The sequence below is a fragment of the Drosophila elegans genome, unplaced genomic scaffold, assembly GCF_018152505.1.
Source record: "Drosophila elegans isolate 14027-0461.03 unplaced genomic scaffold, ASM1815250v1 contig_397, whole genome shotgun sequence".
NCBI lineage: Eukaryota > Metazoa > Arthropoda > Insecta > Diptera > Drosophilidae > Drosophila > Drosophila elegans.
Genome location: NW_024545782.1, coordinates 960,302 through 969,595, shown reverse-complemented (window position 1 = coordinate 969,595; position 9,294 = coordinate 960,302). Strand labels below are relative to the sequence as shown.

Below are 9,294 nucleotides of genomic sequence, written 5' to 3'. Positions count from 1 at the left end.
AAAAACAACAGCCCAACGAAACCAAGCACGAGCTTGTTAAGCGCAGGACCTATTAACATAGTGGGCAGTTATCGAGTTCGCGAGGAAAACACAAATAACTTAATGTAGAGACATTTATAAAAAAACTAAAACTAAGAACGGCGCAAATGTGTTAAATCTGTAGTTTTTAAGACAGGAATAGAGGTTGAAATACAAATTTGATTATATAGATTATTATAATTATTACAAAGAACACGAAAGGGTTCATGCAGGCCAAAATTTGATGTACATCTTGGCAAGTTAACCCTTTCGACCCCAACTTTTTCCCTGTCGAAAAAAAAATATTTTTTTTTTTGTATTCTGTTTGTATTGGGCCAAGCAGTATTTGAGTAAAGTTTGAACTCCCCACCCCCACTAGTTTGGGCGCTACCGGATGTTGCTTGTGGGCAACGTTGGGCCATAGTGTATATTAAAGAATACATTTTTAGTTGATGGTTATTTTTGTTTATTTTCAATTTTTAAGTATGGTAAGACATAAAACAGTTTTTATTGTTGTTACAGCATAGGTGTACTTTACATTTAATACATTTTGACATTGGGGTTCCTGTCTTACACAGTCTGCAACGCCCTTTTTCAGTAAATACCACCCAATGTTCCATGCAATCGTAACGCATAGAATTTGTAGGATTTGGCTGAAACTTGTATTTTTTGGATTGATTGGAAGACACACTGCTAGTTGGAGAACCCAAAGATATTATTGAGTTTTCTCTTTGCATATTTGATGGCCGACCCCTCTTTTTTCAAATGAAGTAGAGTAAGTACATTGTAGCAGCTCATGAGCAACTTCCATTTGAAATTTGATGAGCGGTATATACTTTTGATTTGGGTTTAGAAAATGAAAATTTTTTCTATACAGCAGCCATGCATTTGTCATTGATGTTCCCAAGCACCAATAAAAAATTCTAATGTACCACTTTCTTGAACGGTGGTTTATTTTATATAGCTCCATAAGCATGTCCGCTAAGTCTACTCCTCCCATACCCTTGTTATAAGAGCCTACGATAGCAGGCCTTACAACATCAATGTAAACTTTTTCTTTAGGACTCCATCGTTTGCACATTCCAACTGGCTGATGGTCTTCATACGAAGATAGTAGTTGAACCGACTTATTATCAAACCATTTGACGCATATCAGATTATTGTTTACTTCATATTTTGTATCAAATGATCCTCTTCCACGTTTTTTCAATTCTGCATCTGAAAGAAGTCTACAGCTGCTTATGCGGTTTTTGCGGATAGTTCCGGTTGCAAATATGCCATTTTCCTTCAATGCAACCAAGAGACTAACTGACGTAAACCAATTGTCAAAATACAGCTTGAAAGGTTTGCCTTTGGGAAGACCTTTTGATAAGTATAATACCACATCTGAAGATATTCCCAATCCAAAGTTTGGGCAAGTGCCTTCGCCAACATACAGTGTGAAGTCATAAACTAATCCAGATGTTCCAGCGCGTAAACATTTTTAAACCCCATTTGTGAGGCTTAGCTGGGTTGTATTGCTTATAAGACGATTGGCCTGACAAAAAATTAAAATTGAATTAAAATTAAAATTAAATTTTAATAAAATTTAAATCTGAATACCTTTGTACGCAATGATTTGCTCATCAACGCTTTGATGTTCTTCTTGGGGTAGTTTACCAAAACTTTTTTTGAGAATGTCAAGTAAAGGGCGTATTTTGTACAGTTTATCATAGTTCAAATCACCTTTTTTTAGTTGTTTTGTATTATCGTTGAAATGTAAACATTGTTTGATTTTTTCAAACTTTCCTCGTGGCATTGCATCCGATATAGCAGAAAGCTTGTATTCTTTTGACCAAGCCATTTTAAATTGAGGTACTTTTTATGACACCCAAGTACAATAAAATTCCGATATACCTTTTTATTTGATCTCCAGTACATTGCAGCTCTATGCCGTGCTCTTGCAACCCATACAAATTAGTTTGATTTGTAATTAAATCAATAACATTATTGTCAAAAAAGCTGCAGAAATACTCTACAGGGGTCTTCACTTCATCGATTTGGCGATTACTATCTTCTTCCCAAATACACCCTGGAGCTTGAAATGGCCTATTTCTCCACTTAAGTGTTTTGGGATCAACTTTTTCAAAGCAATTATCAGCCACAACACTATTTTCTTGAATGCTTTTTTCATCAATCAAATTTTCAATATGCTCAGATTCTATTGATTCTCCCCTTTCCAATATACTTTTTAAATTATTCTCCAACATTCCAGAGATGTCTTCCATTTCATCACCACTTTCTTCGTCACTGGAGACATCCCAATCGAAGTTGACAATTCTCTCAATATCATCATTTGATAAACCTTTTTCTTTTGGTCTCATATTTTGGTGGTGCAATGGCCCAAGGTTGCTCACAAGCAACTTTATTACTTTGAAAATTCCTCAGCTGTTTTTTAATAGAAATCAATTAGATTGAACTACAACATGCATTAAAGAATTCATTTATTAACAAATTTCACTCACATTCTTCAACTTTTAATGCGTAATTAAAAAGTAAATCACTTTCTTTTCAATATACCTCACAATACAACAATCACTTTTTACGCGAGGCACGTCCAGCACATTCCAAATAATTTCGTCAAATGATGCGCAAACTAGAATTTTTTTGCTTACATTCTAAGTATACACATCAAAGCACCGTTATCTCGAAGAATAAGCAGACAAAAACAAAAGCACCGACTACCGATAGCCGTTAAACTTTTGAAATTGCTCACAGGCAACTTCGGGGTCGAATGGGTTAAGAGGATGGTAGTTGCGGGTTAGTCTAAAAGACCCATTAAAAGCTAAGCGGCTTACCAATTCTTTGCAGTCAATATCAACTTTGACAAGATTTTGCATAAGAATAGTTCCAAGCATGATTCTATGATTAACAAGAGTAAGTAAATTAAACAACAGTAATCTATTAGAGTAAGAAGGCAACCTTACGTTTTGATTCCAGTACAGAGAATTTTTTTTTGTACAGACTCAATACGATTAATACGATCAATCAATTGGGCACTCCAAACGGGAGCGCAATATTCTAAATTAGGACGGACAAGAGAAGTAAATAATAATTTAGCGGGATAAGGATCGTCAAATTCTTTTGACCATCGCTTAATAAATACAAGAACACTCATAGCCTTGTGAACAGTAGACTTTTTGTGACAGTCGAATTTCAATCTAAATCTAAATCTAAAATCTAAATCCCGAATCCTAACTCCTAAATCGTTGACCGAATATATTCGGTCCAGTGGCATATTGTGAAGAAAATAGCTTATAAATGAAGGCGTACCCCATTAAAATGTCATTACGTTACATCTATGAAAACAATCAATATCAGACTGTAAACCGAAACCCGAGTGCCAATTATTATAGGACAAACAAAAATAAAACACGATCAGCATACATACTGTAGTATGCAAACATCATCAGCTTACATTAATACTCGAGAATGTGTTATGACTGAAGGAAGATCATTGATGGACAGCAATGGGCCCAAATGACTACCCTGAGGCTCTTCATATGTTACGTTTATCATATTGGAAACTGCGTTTTTAAAAATAGCCCTCTGAGTTCTTCCGTTCAAATAACTTGAAATCCAAGCTAAAAGATTATTCGAAAACTCGAGCTGATCTAAATTAAAGAAAAGAAGGAAATGATTATCAGAAACAAAAGCCTTGCTAAAATCTGTATATATAACATCAGTCTGCATTTTATTATTAAGTCTTTTAACTCTAACCAATGTCAATGCAATTAGGTTCGTGGTAGCAGACCTTCGCTTAACAAAACCATGTTGATTAGGTGATATTAGAAAGGAACACAAATGCTGCAAATGCGAAGTAATAATGCGCTCAAATGCTTTAAGTATTGCAGACAATTTAAAAATATCTCTTTAATTTTGAGCATCCGACTTTTCTCCCTTTTTTTGGAGTGCAATTATAAATAATCTTTCCAGATAGTTGAAAAAATTGATGTAGAGGTAGACTATGAATGATTTTTAATTTATCTCGTTTTGATTTGCGACAGTTCAAAAGAGAACAAACCCAGATCAGCTGTTCGTGCCACTCACATGTAGGAGTAGCATTAGCTTAATGATAATGCGCCAATGGAATCAGGCACATTTAAAAAGTCCACTAATGCCGCAATGGAATCAGCCTATTAATCAGAAAACGATAGACGATAAATTCCCTAACCCTAGTTATCTACGATACTGGCAAATATGGGAAAGGCCAAGTATTTTACAACATGGGACCTTAAATCGGTCTTTTATTAAATCGACTTGACTGAGCTAGATAGGGAAAAAACCGCCTTCTCTGTTAACAACGGAAAATATGAGTTCTGTAAATTACCTTTCGGACTCAAGAACGTACCCAGCATAATCCAAAGGGCAATCGTCGATGTCCTACGGGAGCAAATATCAAAGACATGCTACGTGTACGTCGATAATGTTATCTCCAAAACTAGAAAAGATCTTATTAGGGATATAAACTGGGTTCATGCTTATATGAAGACGGCATGAGGGTATCTCAGGAAAAGTCTAAGTTCTTCAAAAGGAGTGCAAAAAACCTGGGATTCATTGTGTCATGCGCAGCAATTAAAAGGTCTCCAGATAAAGTAAAAGCAATCGAAGTCACTTTATAGCCCAATATCATTTTTGGGTCTCTGTAGCTATTATAGATGTTTTTTGAAAGGCTTTGCCCCAATCGCAAGACCCCTAACGTAAATCTTAAAATGGTAAGGTAAGCGCAAATCAATCAAGATTAATTAAAATTGAGTTAATACCCAAACAACTAGAGTCATTTGAAAACATTAAAAACAAAAAAGAAAGCAAAATTCGGCAAGCCGAAGTTCATATACCCTTGCAGCTATTGCAAAAGCTGTCTTTCTAATGCAGGTAGTATATAAGTCGGAACGAGCCGGATCGGACTACTATAGCATATAGCTCCCATAGGAACAATCGGAAAAATAATTAAAAACAAGAAAAGAAGCAAACTTCGACAAGCCGAAGTTCATATACCCTTGCCGATATTGCAAGAATTAAATATTTTTGAAAACATTAAAATTAAGATTTACTTTACTTTATATTATTTCTATGGGAGCTATATAGTATAGTCGTCCGATTTTGATGAAATTTATACCGTAATTCTGAAATATTTAACCATTACTATATGTCAAAGAACTAATAAAAAAATTAAAAAACAGCAAAGTTATAATTTTTTTTGTATTTATTTCCGATTGTTCCTATGGTAGCTATATGATATATTCGTCCGATTTTGATGAAATTTAAACCGTAATTCTGAAATAGTTAACCATTACTATACGTCGAAAAACTAATAGAAAAATTAAAAAACACCAAAGTTATAATTTTTTTTTGTTTATTTTTTCGATTGTTTCTATGGGAGCTATATGCTATAGTCGTCCGATCCGGCTCGTTCCGACTTATTTACTACCTGCAATAGAAAGACAACTTTTGGGAAAGTTTCATGCAGATAGCTTTAAAACTCTCAGACTCTCTCTCATAGGAACAATCGAAAAAAAAACAATAAATTATAACTTTGCCATTTTTTAATTTTTTTTTAGCTCTTCGACATATAGTAATAATTATATATTTCAGAATTACGATTTAAATTTCATCAAAATCGGAGGACTTATCATATAGCTCCCATAGGAACAATCATACAAAAATACAAAAAAAATTATAACTTTGCTGTTTTTAAATTTTTCTATTAATTCTTCGACATATAGTAATGGTTAAATATTTCAGAATTACGGTTTAAATTTCATCAATATCGGACGACTATAGCTATAGCTCCCATAGGAACAATCGGAAAAATAAATGCAAAAAATTATATCTTTGCTGTTTTTCAATTTTTTTTTTAGTTCTTCGACATATAGCATTGGTTAAATATTTAAAAATTATGGTTTAAATTTGATCGAAATCGGACGACTATATCATATATATCCCATAGAAATAATAAATATACATAAAATAACTATGTAATAATTGAGCTGCAAATCATCATAGGTTTAATAATTTTAATGTTTTCAAAAATGTTTAATTCTTGCTTTAGCTGCAAGGGTATATAAACTTCGGCTTACCGAAGTTTGCTTCCTCTCTTGTTTTTCTAGTTCTTCGAAATATAGTAATAGTTGAATATTTCAGAATTACGTTTTAAATTTCAACAAAATCGAACGACAATAGCATATAGCTCCCATAGGAACAATCGGAAAAATAAATTTAATAAAAATTATAATTTTGCTGTTTTTCAATTTTTTTTTTAGTTCTTTTATATATAGTAATTTCAGAATTACAGTTTAAATTTCATCAAAATCGGACGAATATATCATATAGCTCTATAGCTCCCATAGAAACAGTAAGAATAATTGTAACTTTTCTATTTTGTAATTTTTCTTTTTTAATTCTTTTTGTCTTTTTATTAATTTGACAGTTCAGTGTAATTCTTTAGTTTTATTAAAATCGGAAAACGATATCATATAGCTGCCACAGAAACAATCGAATAATTAAGCTGAAAATCATCATAGCTTCAAAGTTTTTAAACCTATACGCAAGTAAATCATAATAATAATGTTTTCAAGAATATTTAGTTTATGCAATAGCTGCAAGCGTATATGAACTTCGGATTGCCGAAGTTTGCTTCCTATCTTGTTTTTAGTTCTTCGACATTGAATGATTGAATATTTCAGAATTACGATTTAAATTTTATCAAAATCGGACGATTTTATCATAAGCTACCATAGGAACAATCGGGAAAATAAATAAAAAACAAGAAAGAAAGCAAACTTCGGCAAGCCGAAGTTCATATACCCTTGCAGCTCTTGCAAGAATTAAACATTTTTGAAAACATTAAAATTATGATTTACTTGATTATACGTTTAAAAACATTGAAGCTATGATGATTTGCAGCTCAATTATTCGATAGTTATTTTATATATTTTTATTATTTCTATGGGATATATATGATATAGTCGTCCGATTTCGATAAAATTTAAACCATAATTCTTAAATATTTAACCAATGCTATATGTCGAAGAACTAAAAAAAATTGAAAAACAGCAAAGATATAATTTTTTTCATTTATTTTTCCAATTATTTCTATGGGAGCTATATGCTATATTCGTCCGATTTTGATGAAATTTAAACCATAATTCGGGAATATTTAACCATTACTAAATTTCGAAGAACTAAACAAAAAATTAAAAAACATCAAAGTTATAATTTTTTCATTTATTTTTCCGATTGTTCCTATGGGAGCTATATGCTATATTCGTCCGATTTTGATGAAATTTAAACCGTAAATCGAAAATATTTAACCATTACTAAATGTCGAAGAACTAAACAAAAAATTAAAAAACAGCAAAGTTATAATTTTTTCTTTTATTTTTCCGATTTCTCCTATGGGAGCTATATGCTATAGTCGTCCGATCCGGTTCGTTCCGACTTATATACTACCTGCAATAGAAAGACAACTTTTGGGAAAGTTTCATGCAGATAGCTTTAAAACTGAGAGACTAGTTTGCATATAAACGGACGGACAGACGGACGGACAGACGGACATGGCTAGATCGACTCTACTAGTGATGCTGATCAAGAATATATATACTTTATAGGGTCGGAAAAGTCTCCTTCACTGCGTTGCAAACTTCTTACTGAAATTATAATACCCTCTGCAAGGGTATAATAAAGAATATTTAATAGCTGCAAGGGTATATGAACTTCGGCTTGCCGAAGTTTGCTTCCTTTCTTGTTATATTGTATACCATAACATTTTGTAGCAAGCGTTTTCTGTTTGGGTGCTTTTGTCACATACTAAACAAAATATTCATAAGATATTTTTTAACAGCTCAAAATGTTTACATATTTTAAATTGGCATTTTTCTCTTAAACTTCTTTGCAACGAATACTTTTGTGAATCACTATAAACATGATTTGAAAAATTCACTTAGAACATTTTGATAAACAAATGCCTAAATTAAAAAAAAAAAACTCACATTTGTATTTAGTCGTCGGTGAGAATCGAAACCGATTCTAATAAAGTTTTTTCATAAAAGTTAATTAAGAAAGGAATCCATGTTCAATTATAACTTTTTCCTGAATAAAGAAATGTTGGTCATTGGTTGTGTATGCTTAAAAACATTGAAGCTATGATGGTTCTTAGTTCAATTATTCTATCGTTCCCATGGGGAATATATGATATCGTTTTCTGATTTTAATAAAATTAAAAGAAAATCCAAAAGAAAATGTACATACGTTTTTATACCCTTGCAGAGGATATAACAATTTTGGCCAGAAAGATGTTACGCAGTGAAGGAGACATATAGTATATATATTGGATATATCCATGTCCGTCTGACCGTCTGACCGTCTGTCCGTCTGTGAGTTTCAATTTCGTTTGCAAGCTCAGTTTTAAAGCTAGCGATCTGCAACTTTCGCAGTCGTTCTTAAACATGTGTACGTCCCCGATCGGACGTCTATATCTTATAGCTTCCATTGGAATAATTGTTACACTTTTGTTATTCTTCTCGCTACTTTTGAAATTTTAGCAAATTCGGCAAAGTCTGCAAGGGTATTAAAACTTAGTCTTGCCGAAAATAGCTTTGGTCCTCGTTTTCACATATTCTTTTTAATATTTTGATAGTTTCCATGCGAGCTATATGTTATAGTTTGCCGATATTAATAAAATTAAAATTAATTCTGACATTTTAAACCGTTACTATTTCTCGAAGAACAAAAAAAACATTAAAAGCCAGCAAAGTTATAATTTTGTTTTATTTTGTCTTTCCAATTGCTCCTATAGGAGCTATATGATAAGGTCGTCTTATCCTGCTCGTTTCAACGCCTGCAACAGGCAGCAACTTTTGAGAAAGTTTCATGCAGACAGCTTTAAAATTGAGAGACTAGTTTGCGTAGAAACGGACAGACGGAAGGACAGACGGACATGGCTAGATCGGCTCTGCTAGTGATGCTGATCAAGAATATATTTGCTTTATAAGGTCGGAAATTTTTCATCACTGCGTTGCAAACTTCTGACTAAGAAAGGAAAAATCACCCTAAACTTAAACAAAACGTCATATTTAAAAGAAAAATTTTGTTAAATTCAATTTTATGAATTTTCATAGATATATTTATTTATAATATAAATTATTTGCTTGCATTAAAAACAAGAAAGAAAGCAAACTTCGGCAAGCCGAAGTTCATATACCCTTGCAGCTATCGCAAGAATTAAATATTTTTGAA

General features: G+C 32.5%; 1 long non-coding RNA gene across 1 annotated transcript; it reads right to left on the bottom strand.

The window, feature by feature from the left end:
- Window positions 1-950: 950 nt before the first annotated feature.
- Window positions 951-1,874, bottom strand: LOC121467420. The gene is made up of 2 exons (XR_005977498.1): window positions 1,621-1,874; window positions 951-1,555 (listed from the first exon to the last, which is right to left on the bottom strand). It is a non-coding gene; the product is annotated as an uncharacterized LOC121467420 (long non-coding RNA).
- Between the last annotated feature and the right edge of the window lie 7,420 nt (window positions 1,875-9,294).